The sequence below is a fragment of the Jaculus jaculus genome, chromosome 11 (genome assembly GCF_020740685.1).
Source record: "Jaculus jaculus isolate mJacJac1 chromosome 11, mJacJac1.mat.Y.cur, whole genome shotgun sequence".
Taxonomy (NCBI): domain Eukaryota; kingdom Metazoa; phylum Chordata; class Mammalia; order Rodentia; family Dipodidae; genus Jaculus; species Jaculus jaculus.
The window spans coordinates 25405144-25430352 of NC_059112.1; the positions used below are offsets into that span (position 1 = coordinate 25405144).

Sequence of the window (25209 nt, forward strand, 5' to 3'; positions counted from 1 at the left end):
ATTAAAGGCATGTACCACCATGTGCAGCTAATAAATAGAACTTTTAAAAATAGATCTAGCCTAGTGTGGTAGCACAGGACTTTAATTCCAGCACTTGGGAGGAAGAGGTAGGAGGATCACTGTGGGTTGGAGGCCAGCTTGGGACTGCACAGAGAGCTCCGGGGCAATCAGGGCTAGAATGAGACCCTACCTCAAAAAACAGACAGACAAACAAAAAACAAGGGCTATGGAAATAGCTCAGCAGTTATTGGTGCCTGCTGGCCTTGGTTCAATTCCTCAGGACCCATGTAAAGTCAGATGTGCTATGTGGCACATGCGTCTGGTGTTCCTTTACAATGGCAAGAGTCCCGGGTGCACCCATTTTTTCTGCCTCTGCTGACAAATAAAAATATTTTTTAAAAAAGATCTACAGGGCTTGAGAGATGGCTTAGTGGTTAAGGTAGTTGCCTACATGCCTAAGGACCCATGTTGGATCTCTCTCCCCAGATCTCATGTAAGGCAGACACACAAAGGTAAGACAAGTGCAAGGTTGCATATGCCCACTAGGTTTGCAAGCATCTGGGGTTCAGTTACAGTGGCTGAGGCCCTGGTGTGCCAGTTCTCTCTCCCTCTCTCTCATTAAAAAAAAGGGGGGGGGCTGGAGAGATGGCTTAGCAGTTAAGCACTTGGCCTGTGAAGCCTAAGGACCCCGGTTCGAGGCTCGGTTCCCCAGGTCCCACGTTAGCCAGATGCACAAGGGGGCGCACGTGTCTGGAGTTCGTTTGCAGTGGCTGGAGGCCCTGGCGCGCCCATTCTCTCTCTCCCTCTATCTGTCTTTCTCTCTGTGTCTGACGCTCTCAAATAAATAAATAAAAATTTAAATAAAAAAAAGTACATCTGTGGCTAGAGGGGTGGGTTAGCAGTTAAAAGCACTTGCCTATGAAGCCTAAGGCCCCAGGCTTGACTTCCCAGTACCCATATAAGCCACCACAAGGTGTTACGTGTGTCTGGAGTTCATTTGCAGTGACTGCCCATTCTCTCTCTCTCTGCCTCTTTCTCTCTCAAACAATTTTTTAAAAGATCTACATCTGGTTGCACATGCCTTTAATCCCAGCACTTGGGAGGCAGAGGTGAGAGGAGCGCTGTGAGTTTGAGGCCACCCTGAGGACCACATAATGAATTCCAGGTCAGCCTGTGCTAGAGCGAAACCCTACCTCGAAAACCAGAACAAAAACAAAGAAAAATAGAAAACAAAACAAACAAAAGAGATCTATACTTGTATGATCTTGGAAGCCAACTAAGAGTTGATTGGATTGGATTGATCTGAATTTTTTTGTTTATAAAAGAGAGAGAACTGGTGTGCCAGGGCCTCCAGCCACTACCGTTGAGCTCCAAACACATGCTGCACCTTGTATGCATGTGTGAGATTGTGTTACCTTATGCATCTGGCTTACCACGTGGGATCTGGAGAGTCAAACATGGGTCCTTAGGCTTCCCAGGCAAGGGTCTAACTGCTAAGCAACCTCTCTAGCCCTGATGTATGTTTTTATAATCTCTTTGTGGCTGCTATATAGATGATTTGTATGAATCAAGAAAGGAGGCAAGGGTTGCTGCTCAGTGGTAGAGCGGATATGAGGTCTTTTGCTTAAATTCCAGTTGTCTCCCCACAAAAAAAAAAAAAAGTGGTCAGTGGCTTGGTGCTGGCAGTCTGACACAGAAGAGCAGATTTGGGATATGTTTTGGATAGCCAATAGGTCACAACCATGACTAGTGATGAATGAAAGGGAAGAGAAACAAGAAGGACATACAGAAAAAAAAAAAATAAAAAGAAAGCCAGGCAAAGAGAATGACTGCTCCAGAGCCTCTAGCCACTGCAAATGAGCTTCAGATGCATGCAATACCTTTTTTTAAAAATTTTTTATTTAATTTTTATTAACATTTTCCATGATTATAAAAAAATATCCCGTGGTAATACCCTCGCCCCCCCCCCACTTTCCCCTTTGAAATTCCATTCTCCATCATATTACCTCCCCATCTCAATCACTGATGCAACACCTTTTGTATCTGGCTTTACATGGGTAGTGGGGAATCGAACCTGGTTCCTTTGGCTTTGCCAGCAAGCATCTTAACTACTAAGCTTTATCTCCAGTCCCCTATTGTTTTTATTTATTTGACAACTTCCATATTTGTGAATAATATCCCATGGTAATTCTCTCACTCCCCCCACTCTCCCTTTGAAACTCCACTCTCCATCATATCCTCTCCCTCTGTCTACCAGCCTCTTTTATTTTGATGATTTTTATTTTATTATGATGGTCTTGTGTAGGTAGTGTCAGGCACTGTGAGGTCATGGATATCTAGGCCATTTTGTGTCTGGGGGGAGCACATTGTAAGGAGTCCTACCCTTCCTTTGGCTCTTACATTCTTTCTGCCACCTCTTCCTCAATGGACCAGCCTTGGAATTGTGATAGATATTTCAGTGCTGAGCACTCCTCTGTCACTTCTTCCCAGCGCCATGGTGCGCCCATTCTCTCTCTTTCTCCCTCTTCCTCTCTCTCTCAAATACATAAATATTTTTTTAAAAATCAGGGCTTCATATATTAATGCTACTCTCTTGGTAGAGAACTTTCTCTTTTCAGATGGCAGTGACCTTGGGATGACTCAGAAGGCATCATGGTGCTGGAAGAAGTGACAGAGGAGTGCTCAGCACTGCAATATCTCCATTCTCTCTCTCTGTCAGATTAATTAATATTTTATTTTTCATTTATTTGACAGTGAGACAGAGGGAGAATGGGTATGCCAGGGCCTTCAGCCATTGCAGACAAACTCCAGACGTGTATGCCCACTTGTGCATCTGGCTAACGTGGGTCCTGGGGAATTGAACCTGGGTCCTTTGGCTTTGCAGGCAAATGCCTTAACCACTAAACTATCCCTCCAACCCAAATAACATGTTTTAAGTCAGGGCTGGAGAGATGGCTTAGTAGTTAAGGCGCTTGCCTGTAGTCTAAAGACTCAGGTTCAGTTCCCTAGTTCCCACATAGGCCAGATGCACACGTGGCACATGCGCCTGGAGTTCATTTGCAGTGGCTACAGGCCCTGGCAAGCCCAAGTAAAAAAAAAAACAAAAAAAAAAAAACAAAAACAGGCGTGGTGGCGCATGTCTTTAATCCCAGTACTTGGGAGGCAGGAGTAGGAGGATCACCGTGAGTTCGAGGTCACCTTGAGACTCCATAGTAAATTCCAGGTCACCCTGGGCTAGAGTGAGACCCTACCTCGAAAAAAAAAAGTTATTTATTCATGTATTTGCATGGAGAGACAAAGAAAGAATGGGCATGCCAGGTTCTCTTGTCATTGCAAATGAACTCCAGATGCATGTACCACTTTCTGCATCTGGATTTATGTAGGTACTGGGTGGAGACTTGAACCCAGGCCTTCAGGCTTTGCAAGCAAGTGCCTTTTACCACTAAGCCATCTCCCAGTACTATGCTATGCAGAAAAACCACCACTGAGCCAGTTCTCCAGCCTTTCTTTTTTTCTTTCTTTCTTTCTTTTTTCTTTTTGAGGTAGGGTCTCACTTTAGCTCAGGCTGACCTAGAATTCACTATGTATTCTCAGGGTGGCCTTGAACTCTCAGTAATCCTCCTACCTCTGCCTCCCCAGTGGAGTGCGAGGATTAAAGGCGTGTGCTGTCACACCTGGCTCTCTCCAGCCTTTAAAAAAAAAAGTTTTATTGATTTATTTGAGAGAGGAAGTAAGAGAGGGAGGGAGTAAGGAAGAGAGACAGAAATGGAGTAAGAATGTATTGGTGAGGCAGGTTCTCTTGTCACTGCAAGCAAACTCCAGACCCATGCATCACTTTGTGCATTTGCCTTTACATGGGTACTGGGGATTTGAACCCGGGTTATTAGGCTTTGCAAGCAAGAGCCTTTAATCATTGAGCCATCTCTCCAGCCCTAAATAAGTTTTTTAAAAACGCCAGATGAAGCTGGGTGCGGTGGCTCACGCCTTTAATTCAAGCCCTCGGGAGGCAGAGGTAGGAGGATCACTGTGAGTTCAAGGCCACCCTGAGACTCCATAGTGAATTCCAGGTCAGCCTGGGCTAGAGTGAGACCCTACCTTGAAAAAAACAAACAAAAAACAAACAAATAACAATAATAAATAAGAATAGTGTAACCTTGGTAACGTAGGTTCTTTGAGAATGACGGAGCTTTTCTCTGCTTGGGTGGACTTTACGTAGAGGACTAAAGTGACCAAGCATGAACAGTCACCAGAGCCACCCTAAGCCAGGGCCTCTTGATTTTGTTGTCTTATGATGCCAAAAGGAGAGAGAGAGCAGTCTAGGGCTCTTTGTGGGACTTACAGAGACTGAGGTCATCTTCATTGGCACTGGTGAATCTTTGGTTCCTCCCTAGCTGAGCCAGTGAGGAGTCCCCAGCAGGGAAATGATAGCACATTGCTCAACGTATGCTGTCATCTTGTCCACTCTCCCAGTCGGTTTTGCTCATCCTAAAGTCCACTGAGTCACTTTTCGTTTTTTCCCTTGAGCTACGTGACTAGCTGGCATTTCACCATGGACCCTTGCCCCGCTTCCTAGATCTTTTGGTGTAGTGTGAAGTAGGGAGGAAAGATACTATTCTTTATTCGCTCTTCTTCCATAAATATCTCTAGAGGCTGTTACTTCTCTGCATATGGTTACTATCTTGGACATGTTACTTTCAATTCCAGATGACTGTAATACCCTCTGGGCTAACCTGCCCACATTTGCTCTTTTTTTTTTTTTTTTAAGGTAGAGTCTTGCTCTAGCCCAGGCTGACCTGGAATTCACTATGTAGTCTCACAGTGGCCTCAAATTCATGGCGATCCTCCTACTTCTGTGTTCCGGGTTGCTGGGATTCTAAGTGTGTGCTACCATGCCCAATCCATTTTGCTCTTTTTTAAAAAAATTACAAGTTGGGCGTGGTGGTGCGTGTCTGCAGTCACAGCACTCAGGAGGATCACCATAGGTTTGACTCCACCCTGAGACGACATAGTGAATTCCAGGTCAGCCTGGGCTAGAACCAGACCCTACCTCGAAAAGCCAAAAATATATTTATTTTTGAGAGAGAGAGAGAAAACAAAAGAGAATGGGTGTATCAGGGCCTCTAGCCACTGCAAATGAGCTTCAGATGCATGTGCCACCTTGTGCATCTGGCTTTCATGGGTTCTGGGGAGTCAAACCTGGGTCCTTAGGCTTTGCAGGCAAGTGCCTTAACCACTAGGCCCTTTCTCCAGCCCTGCATTTGCTCTCTTTATTTCTTTTTTTAAATTTATTTATTTGAACAGACACAGAGAGAAAGACAGAGGGAGAGAGAGAGAATGGGCGCGCCAGGGCTTCCAGCCACTGCAAACGAACTCCAGACGCGTGCGCCCCCTTGTGCATCTGGCTAACGTGGGACCTGGGGAACCGAGCATCGAACCGGGGTCCATAGGCTTCACAGGCGAGTGCTTAACCGCTAAGCCATCTCTCCAGCCCTCTCTTTATTTTTCTAACTGTCCTATTTCTTCCTGTTAATGCCTATATTTTCTTTAGGAACTAAAATATTAATATTGAATTAACCATGACCTTCTGTGCTAAATATTCCTGTTGTATATTCTCTCTCTCTCTCCTTTTTTATTTTATTTTATTTATTTTTTTAAATTTTTATTTATTTGAGAGTGACAGACATAGAGAAAGACAGATAGAGGGAGAGAGAGAGAGAATGGGCGCGCCAGGGCTTCCAGCCTCTGCAAACGAACTCCAGACGCGTGCGCTCCCTTGTGCATCTGGCTAACGTGGGACCTGGGGAACCGAGCCTCAAACCGGGGTCCTTAGGCTTCACAGGCAAGCACTTAACCGCTAAGCCATCTCTCCAGCCCTCTCTCTCCTTTTTTATTATTTTTATTTATTTATTTGAGAGTGACAGACAGACAGAGAAAGAAGGAGAGAGAGAGAGAGAGAGAGAATGCGCTAGGGCCTCCAGCCACTGCAAACGAACTCCAGACACATGCACCCCCTTGTGCATCTGGCTAACATGGGTCCTGGGGAATCAAGCCTCGTACCAAGGTCCTCAGGTTTCACAGTCAAGCGCTGCACCACTAAACCATCTCTCCAGCCCTCTCTCTCTGTTTTTTGAGGTAGGGTCTTGTAGCCCAGGCTGACCTGGAATTCACTATATAGTCTCATGGTGGCCTCAAACTCATGGCAATCCTCCTACCTCTGCCCCTGGAGTGCTGGGATTAAAGGCGTGTGCCATCATGCCCAGCCCTTCTCTTTCAGTGTCTGAGGTAGCCCAGGCTGGCCTCCAAATATGCAGCCAAGTCTGGCCTTGAACTGGTGGTTCTGTCTTCCTGTTTCTGTCTCCCAAGTGCTGGGAGCCTATTGTATAGTCTCATAAAGGTGTTTTTTTTTTTTTTTTTTCTTCTTTTCAAGGTAGGGTCTCACTCTAGCCCAGGCTGACCAGGAATTCCCTATATAATCTTAGGGTGGCGTTGAGCTCATGGCAACTGTCATACCTCTGCCTCCTGAGTGCTAAGATTAAAGGCATGTGCTACCACACCTGGCAAAATTATTAAGATTTATAAAGCCAGGTAATATATCATTTTTCACTCACAATTACTGTCCCAGGGACTAGCACAATAATACTTAAGACATTTGGTAGAAATACTTGTCAAATGTATTTTCAAACTTTATACGGGAAGTACCCACGTATAAGCTAAATTTCTACATGGAAGATATACATATAAAGTAGATTAGGGGGTCTGGAGAGAAGACTCAGTTTGTAAGGAGACTGATGTGCAGACATGAATGAGGATCTGAGTTCAGATCCCCAGCACCCACATAAATGTCAGGAGCAGTAGTGCTCAGCGAGAGCCCTGGTGCCAGGGAGACAGAGACTGGCTTGCTGGACCTCTAGTCTAGCTAATCAGTGAGATCTGGGCTCAGTGAGAAACCTTGTCTAAAAAATTAGGTGTGGTGGTTTGATTCAGGTGTCCCCCATAAACTTAGGTGTTCTGAATACTAGGTTCCCAGCTGATGGAGATGTTGGAGTTAACGCCTCCTGCAGGGAGTGTATGTTGAGGGCAGGTTTATGGGTGTTTTAGCCAGTGTCCCCTTGCCAGTGTTTGGCACACTCTCCTGTTCCTGTTGTACACCTTATGTGGGACAGGGGGTGATGTTCACCCTCTGCTCATGCCATCGTTTCCCCCTGACATCGTGGAGCTTCCCCTCAAGCGTGTAAGCCAAAATAAACCTCTTTTTTTTTCCGACAAGCTGCTCTTGGTTGGGTGATTTCTACCAGTAATGCAAACCTGACTTCAGTAATAGGGTAGGGAGCAACTGAGGAAGATACTTGATACTGCCCTACACCTGTGAATGCATCCACATGCATATCAACACACATGCACATGCAGAAAGAAAGGAGAGAGAAACAAAGCAGATACAAGTAAACTGCTCTGATTGGAGGGGAGCAAAGATGTGGGAGGCCCAGAGCCCTGCTATTAACCTTTCATTCATTCTCAGCAGTCTCTGATAAATATCTGGGAAACACCATGTAAAAATAACTGGCCTGAAGTTCGAGATGTAACTGTGGTAGACCACATGTTTAAAATGCACAAGGCTTCAGTATCCATTGCAACAACAATCACATATACACACAAACACTGTAAGTAATTGTCCTAATCAGTTCTCAAATTTTTGGTCTCAGGCCTTCTTTGTATGCTTAGAAATTGAAGATGCCAAATAGTTTTGGTTTTAATTTTTTTTTTTTTTTTTTTGAGAGAGAGAGGCTGATAGAATGGGCATGTCAGTGCCTCTAGCCACTGCAAACGAACTCCAGATGCATGCACCACCTTGTGCATCTGGCTATATTGTATCGGGGAATCCAACCTGGGTCTTCTGGCTTTGCAGGCAAGTGCCTTAACTGTCATCTCTCCAGCCCCCTTTTTATTTTTAGTATTTTATTTATTTACTTGAGAGAGAATAAGAGAGACTGAATGGGTGCACCTGGGCCTCTAGCCACTGCAAACGAACTCCAGATTCAGGCACCACCATGTACATTTGGCTTACATGGGTTACAGGGAATTAAACCTGTGTCCTTAGGCTTCTCAAGCAAGTGCCTTAACCACTGTGCCTTCTCTTCAGCCCTTGTATTTATTTATTTTTTTTTTGAAAACAGATTATTTTATTATTTATTTGAGAGAGAAAGGGAGAATGAGCACACCAGGGCCTCTAGCCATGGCAAAAGAACTCCAGATGCATGTGCCACCTTGTGCATCTGGTTTGCGTGGGTACTAGGGAATTGAACCAAGTATTTAGTTTTTTTTTTTAATTATTAATAATTAGTTTTGTACTCAGCGAATACTGTCAATTTGGTACCATTGTTAGGCTCATCCATGTGCTACCCCCTCCCCCTGGCCCCTCCTTGGTGAGGTATATGGGTCATGCATTCTGGAGTTAGCCCACAGTTATAGGTAGGATAAATGTCTCTGCATATCATGACATTCCTTCCGGCCCCTCTTCCACAAAATTTCCCTGAGCCATGTTGGGTTCATTTTTGGTCTGCTTCAGTGATGAGGTGTTGGGGGCCTCTAGATATCTGATTTGGTAGTTTTCTCTGTGTTGATCTCCTTCATTCTAATGCTGGTACCCGGTTCACCAAGAAAACAGCACCCCTGCTTGTTTTGCCAACTGTTCTTGAGTTATTTGAGAGCGACGGTCAGAAAGAGGCAGATAGATAGAGATAGATAGAGAGAATGGGCACACCAGGGCCTCCAGCCATTGCAAATGAACAACAGAGGAGGCTTGCGCCCCCTTGTGCATATGGCTAGTGTGGGTCCTGGGGAACAGAGCTTTGAACCAGGGTCCTTAGGCTTTACAAGCAAGCGCTTATCCACTAAGCCATCTCTCCAGCCCTGAGTATTTAGTTTTTTGAAGCAGGTTTGCACTCTAGTCCAGGCTGACTTTTAAGTTTATTTTTTTTTGTTTTTGTTTTGTTTTTTTTTGATAGCCCAAGCGAATGAGAGACAGAAAATTGGCCACCAGGGCCTCAGCCACTGCAACTGAACTCTGGATGCTTGTGCCATCTAGTGGGCATATGCAGCCTTGTGTTTGCCTCACTTTTGTGCATCTGGTTTATGTGGGATCTGGAGAGTCGAACATAGGCCCTTAGGCTTTGCAAGCAAGTGCCTTAGTTGCTAAGCCATCTTGCATTTTTTTAAAGATTTTTTTTCAGGCTGGCTTTTTTTTTTTTGGCTTTCAAGGTAGGGTTTCACTCTAGCCCAGGCTGACCTGGAATTCACTCTAGTCTCAGGGTGGCCTCAAACTCACAGCAGTCCTCCTACCTCTGCCTCTTGAGCGCTGGAATTAAAGGCATGAGCCACCACGCCTGGCCTTCAGGCTGGCTTTTAACTCATAGTGATCCTTCTACCTCAGCCTCCCAAGTGCTGGGATTAAAGGACTGTGCCAACACACCTGGTTCCAGGTCGTTCTTTTTTTTTTTTTGAAATCAGCTATTCTGTTGGTATGTACCATATTGGAAATGAAAGTAATAGATTATGAGACATGAGACATACTGTGTGTGCATGTGTATGATGTGTGTGTGTGTGTGTGTGTGTGTGTGTGTGTGTGTGTGTGTGTGAATGAGTATGCCATGATGTATGTGTGAGGCTTTAAGACAATCTCAGGGTGTCCATCTTCTCCATCCACTTGCTTGAGACAGGGTCCCCCTTGTTAGATTTATTTAATTTTGGTTTTTCTGAGGTAGGGTCTCACTGTATCCCAGACTGACCTGTAATTCACTATGTAGTCTAAGGGTGGCCTCGAATTCATGGCGTTCCTCTTACCTCTGCCTCCCAAGTGGTGGGATTAAAGGTGTGCATCACCATGCCTGGCATTTTTTTTAAACAATTTTTTTAAAAATTTTATTTATTTATTTATTTATTTGAGAGCGACAGGCACAGAGAGAAAGACAGGTAGAGGGAGAGAGAGAGAATGGGCGTGCCAGGGCTTCCAGCCTCTGCAAACGAACTCCAGACGCATGCGCCCCCTTGTGCATCTGGCTAACGTGGGGCCTGGGGAACCGAGCCTCGAACCAGGGTCCTTAGGCTTCACAGGCAAGCGCTTAACCGCTACACCATCTCTCCAGCCCTATTTTTATTTATTTATTTGAGAGAGAGTCAGACAGGGAGTCAGAGAGAGAATGGGCATGCTACGGCATCCAGCCACTGCAAATGAATTCCAGACGAATGTGCCATCTTGTGCATCTGGCTTACGTGGGTCCTAAGGAATCAAACCTAGGTTTTTTGACTTTGTAGACAAATGCCTTAACCACTAAGCCATCTCTTCAGCCCATTATTTTGGTTTGGCTGCTTTGTGTGTCTAGCTGGTCTGAGAGCTTTTGGATTCTCCCAGCAATTTCACCCATTGCTATAGGCACATTGGGATTATAAATGGGTGTGCCACTTTGTGTCAGGCTTTAGAGTGGGGAACTGAACTAGACCAGCAGGCTTATAAGCAAGCACCTTTAACTGCTGAGCCATTTCCCCAACCCCTGTTTTAAATTGACATGCTAACATAAATAGCATTTTGAGAGGTGAGGCAGGGTTGAAACAGAAGAATGTGAAGTGGCTACTATGTAGGAAAATGCTGAATTCAAAATAAAGGGAAGAACAGAAAAGTTATTTATTATAATAGTTAACTATATACCAAGTTTAAAAAGATAACTGTAGCCAGGCATGGTGGCCTTTAATCCCAGCACTTGGGAGGCAGAGGTTGGAGGATCACTGAGTTCGAGGCCACCCTGAGACTACACAGTGAATTCCAGGTCAGCCTGGGCTAGATGAGACCCTACCTCAGGGGGAAAAAAAAAAGCTCACTGGATTCAGTGGTGAAGGGCTTCTCTCCTGGCTGTGTCCCCTTTTTCTAGTCTTTCTGTCCAACCTCTACTAGCCTGAGTACTTGTGCATCTTCTATTTCCAGGTTGCCTGACATACAGTAGTCACTTATAAGTATTTTTTGCATCAGTTGTATTGAATGCAGATTCTACATGGTCTATAACACTTCCTACCACCTTCAGCACACAACGCAACATCCACTAATTTACTGTCGTCACGATCCTATCTAGAACATAATTTGTATGTCACTTCAATGTGCATTCATAAGTTCCTAATTACTTTCCTCATGGGTTAGTCATGCACTCCATAATGTCATTTGATCAAGGAGTAATTCACATAGGGTGGTGGTGAATCCATATTATTTTGGGTACTGATGTGGTTTGTAATTACACTATGACCGTGGCCCGACAAATTGGTGCAACACGTTACTCAGAACATATATCCCCAACGTCAAGGGACAAATGATTGTGTCTGTCCTCCTTCCCCCTTCTCCCCCAACCTTTTTAAATTCGAAGCTTACAATGACCTGGAGTAGTGAAAGAACACAGTACTAACCTTTATATGAAAAGTGAGAAGGGGTGCCAAAGAGATGGCTTAGTGGTTAAGGCGCTTGCTGGCAGACAAAGGACCCAGGTTTATTTCCCAGTACATGTGGAAAGCCAAATACACAAGGTGGCGCATGCATCTTGGGTTTGTTTGCAGTGACTAGAGGTCCTGGTGTGTCCATTCTCTCTCTCTCTTAAATAAACAGGCTTAAAAAAAAAAAACAGTAGGAAAGGGGCTGGAGAGATGGCTCACTGGTTAAGGTGCTTGCTTGCAAAGCCTAATGACCTTGGTTTGATTACCCAGTATCCATATAAAGCCACATGCACAAAGTGCACAAATCTGGAGTTTGTTTGCTGTGGCTAAAGGTGCTAGTATGCCCATTCTGTCTCTCTGCTTGCAAATAAATTTTTTTTTAAATTTTGGTTTGGTTTGCTGAGGTAGGGTCTCGCTGTATCTCAGGCTGACCTGGAATTCACTATGTAGTCTCAGGGTGGCCTTGAACTCGTGGCAATCCTCCTACTTCTGCCTCCCAAGTGCTGGGATTAAAGGAGTGCTCCACCACTCCCAACTTAAATAAAGATATTTTTTAAAAAATAGACTGGGAAAGAGCCAAGTGGAGTGGAGCACACCTTTAATCCCAGGAGGCAGAGGAAGAAGGATCACTGTGAGTTTGAGGCCAGCCTGGAGCTACAGAGAAAGTTCCAGGTCAACCTGGACTAGATTGAGACCCTACCTCAAAAAAAAAAAAAAAAAAAAAGAAAAAAAGAAAAAAAAAAAAGAGGTATGCATTTCTTCCTACTTTTTTTTTTTTTCTTTTGAAGTAGGGTCTCACTCTAGCTCAGGCTCATCTGGGATTCGCTGTGTCATCTCAGGGTGGCCTTGTATATATATAAGTAGAAGAATAGATTAATGGGGGTGAAAAGGCACAAGTGAGGTCAGAGGAAGAGATTGAGTAAAGGAAAGTTGGAGGGAGGGCTAATCAAAATTAAAGAGAATATAAATAAGTCATATGGAAACCTACTTTTTTTGGACAATGGAATACTCAGAAGCCGTAGATTATTACTAGACAATTTTCAGTGCCAGGGATGGGATACCTTCCAGTAAGTTGTTGGCTGGGGAGGTCCCTGATGCCCCCAAAACATTACAGGCCATTGCCAAGGCCCCTGATTTCCCACCAGGAATAGATGGTAAGACCCTATTGCTGAATACTCCACATACTTGGGCTACAAGGTCACTGAGAAATCTTGCTGGGGCTGGGCTGAAAACCTCCTCCATGTATACCAGCTGACAGAAAGCTGGAAAAAGCTATGCTGCATGCAGTTCAGTGGAAGAAGGAGAAATCACCAATGAATATACTCAACAGTGGACACTGCAAACCTTAAATTTGGCCAGTCAGGCCAAGTGAGCCAAAGACTGCAATAGTGGCATGTCTGTTATGGGGGCAAACCACCACTTCCTAATTGGACTGGAGGCCCACTCCATGGGAGGGAACACATCCCTGATACTGAAAACCTACAAGGGATGGAACATCTGCTGGTGTCTGGCTAACTGTATATACTATGCTCACCAAACTGTCCAGTAAGCACTTCTCTTAATGTTCATACCCATATATTAATGCTACTTTCACTTTTTAAAAAGTATTATTCATTTACTTATTTGAGAGAGGAGGCAGAGAGAGGGAGGGAGAATGGGCATGCCACGGTCTCCATCCACTGCAAACGAACTCCAGATGCATGTGCCCCCTTGTGCATGTGGCTTATCTGGGTACTGGAGAATCCAATGGGGATCCTTTGGCTTTGTAGGCAAACGCCTAAGCCACTAACCCATCTCTTCAGTCCAGCTTTACTCTTTATTTATTTGATAGCGACAGAGAGAGAGAGAGAGAGAGAGAGAGAGAGAGAGAGAGAGAAGGAGGGAATGAGAATGGATGCATCAGGGCCTCCAGACAGTGCAAAGGAACTCCACTCCAGATGCATGTGCCACCTTGTGCATCTGGCTTTTATAGGTCTTGGGGAATCAAACCCAGGTCCTTTAGCTTTGCAGACAAGCGCCTTAACCACTAAGCCATTTCTCCAGCCCACTCTTATTTTTTTTTATGCGGGTGAGTGGGGGTGGGGATAAGAATTGGCACAGCAGGGTCTTCTGCCACTGTAATGGAACTCCAGACACATGCACAACCTTGCCTCAACTTTGTGCATCTGGTTTATGCGGGACCTGAAGAGTGGAACATGGGTCCTGAGGCTTCTCAGGCAAGCGCCTTGACTGCTGAGCCATCCCTCCAGCCCGATTTGCTCTTTTTAAAAAAAATTTTTTTTTATTATTTTTATTTGAGAGCGACAGACAGAGAAAGAGGCAGAGATAGAATGGGCTCCAGGGCCTCCAGCCACTGCAAACGAACTCCAGATGCAATACCTCGTGCATGTGGCTTACGTGGGTACTGGGGAGTCGAGCCTTGAACCAGGGTCCTTAGGCTTCACAAGCAAGCGCTTGGCCACTAAGCCATCTCTCCAGGCCCCCGATTTGCTCTTTTTTTTTTTTTTTTAAATAGTTCAGTGGTAGAGTGCTTTACCTACTATGAACAGGGCTCTGGCTTCAATCTCCATTACCACACCCACCCACCTACCCACAAGTTCTATACCTTTACATATTATTGCACATTCCCTTTTATGTCTCCTACATATCTTGGATTCTCCAATCTGGCCAGAGAATTATCCTAGAAAATTCGCCTGGGGCGTTGGTCCCCCGTTTCTCCTGCCAGGGAGCAGGGCGAGGACACTTGGTGGGGTCATGATGGAACGCAGCATCCTCTTGACGTAAGGCGCCTCCTTCACCGATGAGGCACCGTCTGGCGGGATGTGACTAAACTCGGGGCCGCAGGCTGCAGGGGTGCGGCGGACCCCAGGGCCCGGAGGGTGTGGGAGGGATGACATCCATCAGCTCGGGCCCGCCCAGCCGGGTCCAGGGCACTGAGCACGCAGCCCAAACCTCCGACAGGCCGGAAATGCGTTGTCCTGGTCGCCCCCCCTACAAACACGCCCCAGTACGCCCCACGGCCGCGGAGTGTGGTCAACCGGGCGCGGACCCCACCTCACCGCACTCCCCAAGGACAAAGCAACGGGACACCGAAACCCGGAAGGCTCCTCACAGCGGGCCCGCACCGCCTCCAGCGCCCCAGCTTAGCGGACGCCCCGGCGCACGCACGCCCCGCCCTGCGCTCCCGCTCGGCGCTGGGGCGGAGCCCGCTGCGTTGGCTCGACGTGATTGGCTCCCTTCGGCAGAGGGGGCGTGGCCTCTCAACCTAGGGCCCCGCCCCCTGTCTCCGCCCGGGCTCCTGGAGGAAACCCGGGCCTGCCCCGGGCCTTGCGTGGCGGAGGGGGTGGGGCAGGCTGGCGGCGCAGGGCTGAGGGCAGAGTCCAGGAGGGCCGGGCTGCAGGGGAATGAAGCCTCCGCCTCCGCGGGCAGAAGCCTTTAAATACGGGCGCGGGCCCAGGGACGCTCGGCAGGCCCGGGACGGGGAGGGGGTGTGTGCGGCAGGGCGAGACTGGCAGAGCGGGGTTCGGGGGCTGCTGCGGCGCGGTCGCGATCCGGGTGCTGGCTGGCTGAGCGTTCGGGATTGGAGCGGCTCGGAAGGGGTAAGCGCCTTTCCCGGCCATCGTCGGCGCCCCCCGGGCGGGATGCACCGTTCCCGGCTCCCCCCGGGTGGGATGTACCTTTTCCGGCCGTTCCCGACGCCCCCCGAGTGGGATGCACTTTTCCCGGCCGTCCCCGCTCCCCCCGGGCGGGATGCACCTTTCCCGGCGGTCCCCGGCGCCCCCCGGGAGGGATGGGATGCTCCCCGGGTCCCGGCGCGATGGGGCGGGGCGGGGCGGGTGTGCGCCCTGCTCCAGGCCGCCCCCCGCGCTCGGTCACCGAGTGCTCAGAGCATCCTCCGCGTCTCTCCTTTCGGACTTGGCGGGATCTGCTGGAGGGTGGATGAGTTGAGCTTTTGTTGTTGTTCAGAAGTGCGTCTTCAAGCCCTCCTCTCCTGCTTCTACCGAACTCTTTCTGACTTGAAACAAATGAGGTCTCCCCCCTCCCCTCCAACACACACACACACACACACACTCACACACACTCTCCCCTCTCCACCCCCTTCCTGATGCATCAGAAAGCCAAAGGGGGAACCTCTGGATTCGGGCCTAATGGGGTCTCAGCCCTAGCTTTTTTTTTTTCTTTGCAAGCAGAGAGAAAGAGAATAGGTACACACCTCTAGCCACCTCAAATGAATTCCAGATGCATGCACTCCTTTTGTGAATCTGGCTTTATGTGGGTACTGGGGATTCGAACTCAGGTCTATATATATATGTTTTTTTTTCCCCCTCGAGGTAGGGTTTCACTTTAGCTCAGGCTGACCTGGAATTCACTATGTAGTCTCAGGATGGCCTCGAACTCATGGCGATCCTCCTTCCTCTGCTTCCCAAGTGCTGGGATTAAAGAAGTGCTCCACCACGCCTGGCAAGGTCTTTATGTCTTTGCAGTCAAGTGCTTTTAACCTCTGAGGCATCTCTCCAACCCTGCCCCCCCCCCTTTTTTTTAATATTTAGCCCGAGTCTTTTGTTTGGATTTTGAGTTTACTCATCCCTCTTAGGAAATCAGGGAGAAAGTGGAGCCTGGAAACCCTTTGGAGGCCAAGTCCAAAGACACTATATAATATAGTTAAATAATCAGTAAGGGCTGCCCTGCAATCCTTTGTTGGCCGCTATAGGTATTAATTGCCCTACTTCCTGTCAGGGAAGGCCATTCTTGGATACTTCAGAGACCATGTACAGATTGCATACAAGAAGATTATTGAATACAGTTGGGGATTTTGGCATGTAGAATGGAGGGTTTTGCTGAGAGGGGACTATTCATGGATATACAGAGGAGTTGCTGTCCATTCACCTCAGAGACAGCCGGTCTTTGAATTATTTTTTCCCCCCTTAAATCCCCTAAGAAACAGAGGACAGTAGTCTGGTCTGTTTCTTCAGAGGGAGCTCTGGAAATGAAAGAGCTGAGTGTCTGCCCTGAGGACGTGGGTTTTAGTACTCACCCTATAGTAAGGGCTGCTGGAAAGGTCTTAGTGTTTTCTTTTAGTGATAAATATATTCCTTTCTCTAACATAAAATCTATTAATTACTCAGCATGCTACATTTTTTTTTGTTCCACAGTGTTACAAGATTTTTAAAATAAATAAATAAATAAATATATATATATATATATGTTTTTTTTCCCCCCCAAGACTTGGGAGGCAGAGGTAGGAGGATGGCTGTGAGTTCCAGGCCACCCTGAGACCACATAGTGAATTCCAGGTCGCCTGCCCTAGAGCGAGACTCTACCTCAGAAAACCAAACCAAAACAAGCTGTACACACACACACGTACACACACACACGTACACACACACACACACATTAGAGGAATGGAAAGACAATGTGGGCACCAGGGCCTCTAGCTAGCCACTGTAAACAATCTGGGGGTTCTGGGAAGTTAAACCTAGGTCCTTAGGATTCTCAGGCAAGTATCTTAACTACTAAGCTGTCTTTCTAACCCTCCACAATATTTTTAAAAATATTTTTACTTATTTATTAGAGAAAGAAAGAGGCAGATAGGGAATGGATATCAGTGCCTCTAGACACTGCAAAGGTACTCAAGATGCATGTGCCACCTTGTGCATCTGGCTTACATGCGTGCTGGGGAACTGAACCTGGTCCTTAGGCTTTGCAGGCAAGCACTTTCACTGCTAAGCCATCTCTCCAGCTATTAAAAAGTATTTCTTATTTTTTTTCAAGGTAGGGTCTCACACTGTAGTCCAGGATCAGTAATTTCTGGATGATATCACTTATTGTCACTCCCAAAATACAGAGGTGAGAACTCATTTCAAAATGACCTGTTCATATGTGAGAGCTATCTGGCGGCGATATCTGTTACCCCATTAATCACCAGGGTTGACTTGGCTGATCTGACTGGCTACACGGGAGTCCTCCTTCTTCCCTCACCACTCCATATGCATCTCCTCCCAAAGCTGTGCACTTGGTGGAAAAGGACAGCCTTTCTTTTTCTTTTATTTTTTAAAATGTATTTATTTACTTATTTGACAGAGAGAAAGGGAGAGAGAATGGGTGCGCTAGGGCCTCCAGCCACTGCAAACGAATTTCACAAGGATGTGCCACCTTGTGCATCTGGCTAACGTGGTCCTGGAGAATCAAACCTGGATCCTTTGGCTTTACAGGCAAATGCCTTAACCACTAACCCATTCCTCCAGCCTGAGAACAACCTTTCTTAACAGAGGTTAAGAACCTCCAGATACGCTCAAAATGACCTAGGCATCCAACACTTACTTTCTGAAAGCACAGTGGAGGGACAAAAGGAATATAAAAGTAGAATTAGGGGCTGGGGAGATGGCTCAGCGTTAAAGGCACTTGCTTGCAAAACCTGTTGGCCAGAGTTCAATTCTATAGCACCCACATAAAACTGGGTAGGCATTCCCTTGTATCATCAAAAGACCCTGGTACACCAATATACACACACATACAAGTAAATAATTTTTTCTTTCTTTTTGGTTTTTTGAAGTAGGGTCTCACTCTAGCCCAGGCTGACCTCTTAGAATTCACTATGTACTCTCAGGGTGGCTTCAGACTCACGGTGATCCTCCTACCTCTGCCTCCTGAGTGCTGGGATTAAAGGCATGTGCCACAAACTAGCTAACAAAAACCAATAATTTTATTAAAAATATTTATTTATTAGAGAGAGAGAAGCACTCTAGGACTTCCTGCTACTACAAACAAATCCCAGACACTTGTACCACTTTGTTTGTCTGGCTTAACATGGGTACTGGAGAATCGAACCTAGGCCATCAGGCTTTGAAAGCAAGAGCCTTTAACTGCTAAACTATCTCTCTAGCCCAATAATTTTTCTTAAGTAGAAGTAGAAAAGTTGAATCAGAAGACATCTGTGTCATGGGAAGTGTGTCACTAACACTGTACCTAGCTCCAGATTAAAAGTGTATTAAGAATGTTAGTGAAACTTTCTGGTGACTTAATTTGGATTTGAATAGAGATTGTGAGTGTGTGTATGTAAGGGCATGCCAGGACCGCTGCCTCTGTAAACAAACTCCATATGTATGCACCAAGTTGTGCCTCTGGGTTTGTGTATACTAGGGAATTGAACCCTGGCCAGCAGACTTTGCAAGCAAGGGCCTTTAACTGCCGAATCATCTTCCTAGCCTAAAATGAAGTCTTAAGCACATCCAGTGGCCAGGTGTGGTGGCTCACTCCTATAATCCCTGGTTTCAGTGGGCTGACACAGAAGGATTGTGATAAGTTCCAGGCAGACCTGAGCTACACAGTGAGACTGTCTTAGAATAAAATACAATGCAGAAGCCTGGTGTGGTGGTGCATGCCTTTAGTCCCAGCACTGGGGAGGCAGAAGTAGGAGAATTGCCTGAGTTCGAGGCTACCCTGAGATCACACAGTGAATTCCAGGTCAGCCTCAGCTAGAGTGAGACCCTACCTTGATAAACAACAACAAAATACAGAAAAGAAGCATACAAACATAACAAAATAAAGCAAATTCCACAGCGAGTTCTTTAGTACAGGTCTACCTTCCATCCATCAGTAGTTGCTTTATGGAAAGGAAAGGAAGCTGAGTCATGATTTTTTTTTTTTTTTTAGATGTGTATTTAAGAGAGGGGGGAGAGAGAGAGAGAATGGGAGTGCCAGGGCCTCTCCACTGCAAACAAACTCTAGATGTGTGTGCATCTGGCTTATGTGGGTCCTGAGGAATCAAACCTGGGTTTAGGTTTTGCAGGCAAATGCTTTAACTGCTAAGCTACCTGAATCATGATCTTGAAATGAAGGCAGATTTGCATCTTGGGAAACACAATGAAGTTTTTTAGGTAGCTAAAATGAAAGAATAGTAGCATTCTGATTGCTCACTGTAAAATACTGCAATCAACCATCTGAACTAAATCTATTTAAGCAGAAGTCTATGACCTTTTCTATCTTTTATACTTTTTATTTCTGACAACTTCATTATAGACAGTAAACCATGATAATTCCCTCCCCCTTCATTTTCCCCTGCACAGCTCCATTCTTCATCATATTTCTTCCCACTCTCAGTCTCTCTTTTATTTTGATTTTCTTCCTATTATAATGGTCTTGTGTAGGTAGTGCCAGTCACTGTGAGGTCATAGATATCCAGGCACTTGCTTGCAAAACCCAATGGCTGGGCTGGAGAGATGGCTTAGCGGTTAGGTGCTTGCCTGTGAAGCCTAAGGACCCTGGTTCGAGGCTCGATTCACCAGGACCCATGTTAGCCAGATTCGCAAGGGGCCGCACACGTCTGGAGTTCGTTTGCAGTGGATGGAAGCCCTGGCGTGCCCATTCTCCCTCTCTCTCTCTCTCTCTGCTTCTTTCTCTCTCTGTCACTCTCAAATAAATAAATAAAAATGAACAAAAAATTAAAAAAAAAAAAACCAATGGCCTGGGTTCAGTTCCTTAGTACCCACATAAAGTCAGATGCACAAAGTGACACATCTATTTGGAGTTCATTTTGCAGTTGCAGGAGGTCTTGGTACACCCATACTTACTCTCTGTCTCTCAAATAAGTAAAGGAAGATATTTAAAAAATATATATATATATAGCTGGGCATGGTGGCACACACCTTTAATCCCAGCACTTGGTAGGCAGAGGTAGGATCGCCGTGAGTTTGAGGTGGCTAGAGGCCCTGGTGTGCCCATTCTGTCTGTGTGTTTGTCTCTGTCCCTGAATGTCTCTCTCTCAAATAAAGAAAACATTAAATACAATGGACATGATCTTATCTTCCATAATAAAAAGATGATAAGATTTTAAAACCCCGCTAGGGCAGGGGATTGAAGGAACAGCATTCCTATATATGACTAGTGGGAGTAAGTTGGTTCATGTTAAAAAGAAAAGACAAAAAAAACAGCCTGGCATGGTGGCACACGCCTTTAATCCCAGCTTTCAGGTGGCAAAGGCAGGAGGATCACCAAGAGTTCGAGGCCACCCTGAGACTACATAGTGAATTTCAGGTCAGCCTGAGCTACAGTGAGACCCTACCTCAAAAAAACAGAAAAAAAAAAAAAAAGACAAAAACCAAAAAAAACTATGAACTGCCTCACATAGATGTTCAATCTGTGCTTATTCTGAGAATGGAAGATGAATATGTTCTGGTTGAGCTTGAAGGTGTAAAACACCTTTAATAGCTGTAATACCCACTGGGATGACCCAAAAGGCAACATAGTGATAAGAAGAAGTGACAGAGGAGTGCTCAGCACTGAAACATCTCCATCACACCCTTCAAGGCTCAGAGTTCATTGCGGAAGAGGTGGCAGAAAGAATGTAAGAGCCAAAGGAAGGGTACCACTCCTTACATACAACTGTCTGGACAGAAATTAGCCTCAATATCCATGACCTCGCAGTGCCTAGAAGTACCCACAGAAGACCCTCGTAATAGGAGAAAAAGATGACATCAAATTAAAAGAGAGATTAATGGAGAGAGGGAGGGGATATGACGGATAGCAGAGTTATGAAGGGGAAAGTGGAGGAGGGGAGGGAAATACCATGGTTTGTTGTCTATAAGTATAGAAGTTGTCAATATATATATATATATATATATATATATTTTTTTTTTTTTTTTTAAATTAAAAAATATAGCTGTAATACCTTCTCAATATGGTTCAAGTAGAACCCTGGAAGTCCTCTGGATCAGAACTGCTCGTTAGGAAGGGAGGCATCCTGGCCGTCCAGCTGTCCAGGAGCATTAGCGTGTGGTAGTTACTCATCATTGCCTAGGGCTTGGTCAACAGCATTGCAAACCTGGATGGTAAACCCTTGTACCCAGAGTCATTCAGGCTTTCCATGCTGACTTAACAGAGAGAGACTGGATACACTAGAATGGAACTTATAAGTCAGAAATTTTATATTACAGTTCTGGAATACTGTTGTCCCATGGTGTCTGTGGGGTATTGGTCCAGGGCCACTGCAAATACCAAAATCTGAGAATAGTCAACTCTCTTAGATACTATGGTGTGGCTAGGTATGGTGGCACATGCCTCTAATCCCAGCACTCGGGAGGCAGAGGTAGGAGGATTGCTGTGAGTTCAAGGCCAGCCTGAGACTACATAGTGAATTCCAGATCAGCCTGGACTAGAGTGAGACGCTACCTTGAAAAGCAAAAACAACAACAACAACAAAAATGCATCTTTGGGGCTGGAGAGGTGGTGTAATGGTTAAGGTACTTTCCTGTAAAGCCTAAGGACCCAGGTTCTATTCCCCAGTATACACATAAAGCCAGATGTGCAAGAGGGCATATGCGTCTGGAGTTCATTTGTAGTGACTAGAGATCCTGGCGCTGCCCCACTCTGCCAGCAAAGAAAGTTGGGCGTGGGAGCGCATGCAGGAGGATCACTGTGAGTGCCAGGCCAGTCTGAGACTAAATAGTGAGTTCCAGGTCAGCCTGGACTAGAGTGAGACCATACTTCCAAGAAAACCTTAAGAAAAACAAGATGCTAGAGGTCTTTAGCAAAAACTACATTTCTTTGTAATTTTTTTTTTTTTTTGAGGCAGGGTCTCTAGCCTAAACTGACCTGTCTTATAATTTTGATTACTGTCAGTTTACCTAATGACTTGGAAATGTAGCCAAATCTGTGTCGCAGGTTTAATAACTACAGAAATTACTTTTCCTTCCACGTCTTATGGTTTCTGGTTAAAGTTGAAATAGATTTCAAGATCTTTGCCCAATATTTAAAAGAATCTGAAGCCAAATTACGGGACTATTTTGACCCGTTCATAGCCGGCTGATAACAATATCCGAGATGGATAATTTATAGTGAATAGCAATTTCTTGGCTCAGGGTCCTGCAGATTGACAAAACCAAGAGGGAAGGGCGGACATCTGGAACCAGACTTTTTTGCTGTGTCATTCCGTAGCAGAGGGTAAAAAGCAAACAAGAGAACAAACTCTAAGCTCCTTTATTACGAGTTTTAATCCATATACCAGGCCTGATGATCGAAACGCCTCCTGTTAGACTCCACCCACCTACCTACACTGTTGCTTTGGGAATTAAGTTGTGACCTAACCTGTTCTCGCTTGCACTGTGCACTTGTGGGTGGGAGTGGTAGACTACATTTAAACCACAGCAGAGGGCTGGAGAGATGGCTTAGTGGTTAAGCGCTTGCCTGTGAAGCCTAAGGACCCCGGTTCGAGGCTCGGTTCCCCAGGTCCCATGTTAGCCAGATGCACAAGGGGCCGCACGCATCTGGAGTTCGTTTGCAGAGGCTGGAAGCCCTGGCGCGCCCATTCTCTCTCTCTCCCTCTATCTGTCTTTCTCTCTATGTCTGTCGCTCTCAAATAAATAAATAAAAAATGAACAACAAAAAAACATTAAACCACAGCAGGACACGTTACCTCAGAGGCTGGTTCTGAGTTAGAATTTTTTGTTTGTTTGTTTGTTTTCAAGGTAGGGTCTCTCTCTGGCCCAGGCTGACCTGGAATCAACTATGTAGTCTCAGGGTGGACTAGAACTCACGGCAATCCTCCTACCTCCCCCTCCTGAGTGCTGGGATTAAAGGCGTGCACCACCATGGCTGGTTTAAGTTGTTAGAATTTTAACATCTATGATTATATAAGCCTATTGGAAAACTCACCTTTGTACATTTATGTAAGAATTGTATTAAGATATAAATGTACCTTGGGACATTCCCTTAGCAATCAAAGCTGCTCTCATTTATTTATTTTATTTAAATTTTTTTTTTATTAACAACTTCCATGATTGTAAACCGTATCCCAGGGTAATGCCCTCCCTCCCCCGACTTTCCCCTTTGAAACTCCATTCTCCATCATATCCCCTCCTCCTCTCAATCAGTCTCTCTTTTATTTTGATGTCATCATCTTTTCCTCCTATTATGATGGTCTTGTATAGGTAGTGTCAGGCACTGTGACATCATGGATATCCAGGCCATTTTGTGTCTGGAGGAGCACATTCTAAAGAGTCGTACCCTTCCTTTGTCTCTTACATTCTTTTTTTTTTTTGACGTAGGAGCTCAGGCTGACCTGGAATTCACTATGTAGTCTCAGGGTGGCCTCGAACTCACAGGATCCTCCTACCTCTGCCTCCCGAGTGCTGGGATTGGGATTAAAGGCGTGCGCCACCACGCCCGGCTGTCTCTTACATTCTTTCCACCACCTCTTCCACAATGGACCCTGAGCCTTGGAAGGTGTGATAGAGATATTGCAGTGCTGAACACTCCTGTCACTTCTTTCCAGCACCATGATGCCTTCTGAGTCATCCCAAGGTCACTGCCATCTGAAAAGAGAAGGTTCTCTACCAAAAGTGAGAATAGCATTAATATATAGGTATGAACATTAAGAGAAGTGCTTACTGGGCAGTTTGATGAGCATAGTATATACATTTAGCCAGACGCTGCTCTCATTTTTATTAGAGGACTAAAGTTTTGTTTTTGAGGACTAAAGCTTCATTTTGCTTTTTGACTTTCTAAATACTATGGCATTATAGATTTTTTTTTTTTAAATTATTTATTTATTTATTTATTTGAGAGCGACAGACACAGAGAGAAAGACAGATAGAGGGAGAGAGAGGGAATGGGCGCGCCAGGGCTTCCAGCCTCTGCAAACGAACTCCAGACGCGTGTGCCCCCTTGTGCATCTGACTAACGTGGGACCTGGGGAACCGAGCCTCGAACCGGGGTCCTTAGGCTTCCCAGGCAAGCGCTTAACCGCTAAGCCATCTCTCCAGCCCGCATTATAGATTTTTAAAAAATATTTAATATGCAAGGAAAGAGGGAGAGAGAGAATGAAAGTAAATGAGTACACCAGAGCCTTCTGTTGCTGTACACGAACTCCACATGCATGCTCCTCTTTGCGTACCTGTCTTTGGGAATTGAACCTGTGTCTTTTGGCTTTGTAGGTAAGTGCCTTAACCATCAAGCTATCTCTCCAGCCCCAAACCCCTTCCTGTTTAATCCTTATCCTACTTCCATACTTTCTTTTTTTTTCAAAGGTAGGGTCTCACTCTAGCTCATACTGACCTGGAATTCACTATGTAGCCTTAGGGTGGCCTCGAACTCATGGCAATCCTCTTACCTCTGCCTCCAAAGGTGCACCACACCTGGCCTACTTCCATACTTTTTATAAAAAATGTATTATTCTTATTTTTACTTTGAGAAAATTTTTTTAGAGAGAGAATTGGCCAGGGCCTCAGCCACTGCAATTGAACTCCAGACACTTTTGCCTCCTAGTGAGCATGTGTGACCTTTGTGTGTCTGGCTTATGTGGGATCTGGCATCACACACGAGTCCCTAGGCTTCAAAGGCAAGCACCTCAACCACTAAGCCATCTTTCCAGCTCTAAAAATATTTGTTTAAAATATTTTATTTAGCTGGGCGTGGTGGTACATGCCTTTAATCCCAGCACTCGGGAATCTGAGGTAGGAGGATCACCATGAGTTCGAGGCCACCCTGAGGCTACATAGAGAATTTTAGGTCAACTTGAGCTAGAGTGAGACTCTACCTTGAAAAAAAAACAAAAGCAGTAAATAAATAAAAATAAAAAAATGTGTGTGTGTTATTTATTTGAGAGAGAGAACGGGTGCCCTAGGGCTTCTGACCACTGCAAATGAACTCCAGACATGTGCCACCTTGTGTTTCTGGCTTTATGTGCGTACTGGGAAATTGGACCTGAGTCCTTAGGCTTTGCAGGCAAGCGGCTTAACCACCCAGCCA

General features: G+C 45.6%; 1 protein-coding gene across 1 annotated transcript in view; it reads left to right on the forward strand.

Annotated features, from left to right (window-relative positions):
- Positions 1-14920: 14920 nt before the first annotated feature.
- The window catches only part of Ugdh (UDP-glucose 6-dehydrogenase), a 35546-nt gene continuing 25257 nt past the window's right edge, over positions 14921-25209 (forward strand). The window contains exon 1 of the mRNA XM_045130339.1: positions 14921-15065. The gene's annotated coding sequence lies outside the window, so the exon portion shown is untranslated. The remainder of the gene's footprint in view (positions 15066-25209) is intronic.